General features: G+C 35.6%; 1 non-coding gene across 1 annotated transcript; it reads right to left on the reverse strand.

The window, feature by feature from the left end:
• Positions 1–1,219: 1,219 nt before the first annotated feature.
• On the reverse strand, positions 1,220–1,326 carry LOC139879158 (small nucleolar RNA R71). The gene has a single exon (XR_011770009.1). It is a non-coding gene; the product is annotated as a small nucleolar RNA R71 (small nucleolar RNA).
• Positions 1,327–2,258: the final 932 nt, after the last annotated feature.

A 2,258-nucleotide genomic window follows, 5' to 3' on the forward strand; every position in this document is an offset into this window, starting at 1 on the left:
GTCTTTTTAAGTTTTAGTACCTTTTTAAGTTATTTCCATTTGGGATATAGTTTTACTTGTAAGCTTTAATATTTTTAGACACCTTTTACCTATGTATCAATTATCATTCCAATTAGTAATCTCAATTTGCGATTATAATTTTAAGTTAGTAATAGTAATAAGGTTGGGTTAGTCAAGTGTTTTTAAGTTTTATAGTCACTCTTTTTCAATCTTTTTCTTTTTCGACCTTTTTCGACGCGCTCTTTTTCTTTCTTATTTCTCGCTATTCTAGTTTTAGAACATAGATTTTTATTCTACTTCTTATCTAAATTTCTTAAAATTACGAAAATTTATTTTAAGTGGTTAAATTGATAGACATCAAAATTTTCTGGTTCGTAGTAATAGTTGGATTTGTACATGGACCGGGGTATTGGAGCCAAACAGTCCTCAATTATATTGAGACCAAACGAATCCTGCCCCTCTGCTGCATCTTTTGGCTATTTAAAACGTGGGCAAAATCAGAAAAGTCTATTGATTGGATAACTTATATAATTTTTCTTTCCTTTTTAAAAACTAATAGGATATTCAGTGAATGCACCGAGCAAGACGTTCACCACCTTTTGTACGTTCAACACCTGTAACTAGATCAAGACATCTAGCTAATATTGTCGCCGTTGATAATCCATTTTTTGAACCCGACCTCACAATTGAGAATCCGGAGAATATTCAGGGACGATTCATAGATCCTGAACCACTAAACTTTCCACCAGAACCACCAATCATTCAAACAGAGATTGTTGAGGAACGAACCATTAAATCAGAATCCTCTAGTGATTCCGATTCAACAAATTCAATTATGGAGAATCTGGAACCTTTAAGTATGGAAGACCGAATGAGAGCTAAACGCACTGGCCAAGGTCACGCAATTACTCATCCAGACATTAATGCGCCAGATTATGAAATCAAAGGACAAATTCTACACATGGTGACTAATCAATGCCAATTTAGTGGTGCTCCGAAGGAAGATCCAAATGAACATCTTCGTACCTTTAATAGGATCTGCACACTATTTAAAATAAGAGAAGTTGAGGATGAACAGATATATCTCATGTTATTTCCCTGGACTTTAAAGGGAGAAGCCAAAGATTGGTTGGAATCGTTACCTGAAGGGGCGATTGATACATGGGACGTTTTAGTTGAAAAATTTCTTAAACAATTCTTTCCGGCATCTAAAGCCGTAAGACTTCAAGGAGAAATTGTTACGTTCACACAGAAGCCAAATGAAACTCTATATGAGGCATGGACAAGATTTGGAAAGTTATTAAGAGGATGTCCACAACATGGTTTAGACACCTGTCAAATAGTACAAATATTCTACCAAGGATGCGACATCACTACAAGGAAAGACATCGATATAGCAGCTGGTGGTTCTATTATGAAGAAAACCGAAAATGATGCTTACAAAATCATTGATAACACTGCTTCCCACTCACATGAGCGGCACCAAGAAAAAGATATCGTTAGATCATCTAAAGCAGCTAGAGCCGATTCTAGCCATGACTTAGATTCCATTTCCGCAAAGATAGATGCTGTCGAGAGACGAATGGAAAAGATGACTAAGGATATTCACTCAATACGAATTAGTTGTGAGCAGTGTGGAGGACCACATTTGACAAAAGATTGTCTCAGTATTGAATTAACAATGGAACAAAGAGAGAATATTTCATACATAAACCAAAAGCCTGGAAATAATTATCAGAATAATTATCAACCGCCAAGACCGATTTACAATCAAAACCAGAATTATAACTGAAATATTCCATACAACAACCAACAAGGTCCTAGCAATCAACAAGTATCCAATAATACTTACAACCAGCAAAGACCTAATTTTCAAAACAAACCACCACAACCCGATGATAAAAAGCCGAATTTAGAAGATATGATGACGAAGCTAGTTGAAACTCAAACGCAGTTTTTCACATCTCAGAAACAAACGAATGAACAAAATACTCAAGCATTTAGAAATCAACAAGCTTCTATTCAAAATTTGGAACAAGAAGTAAGTAACCTAGCAAGGTTAATAGGTGAAAGAAAACCGGGAAGTTTACCTAGTGATACAAATGCAAACCCCCGGAATGAAACATCTAAAGCTATTACCACAAGAAGTGGTACAACACTTAAACCACCTGAAATACCTGAAAATTCTGATGAAGCTATTCCTACTCCACAAGAACCACAACCTGATCAAGATAAGGAAAAAGAACCGGTAGTTGAAA

This window comes from Rutidosis leptorrhynchoides, chromosome 11 (genome assembly GCF_046630445.1).
Source record: "Rutidosis leptorrhynchoides isolate AG116_Rl617_1_P2 chromosome 11, CSIRO_AGI_Rlap_v1, whole genome shotgun sequence".
NCBI classification, from domain to species: Eukaryota; Viridiplantae; Streptophyta; class Magnoliopsida; order Asterales; family Asteraceae; genus Rutidosis; species Rutidosis leptorrhynchoides.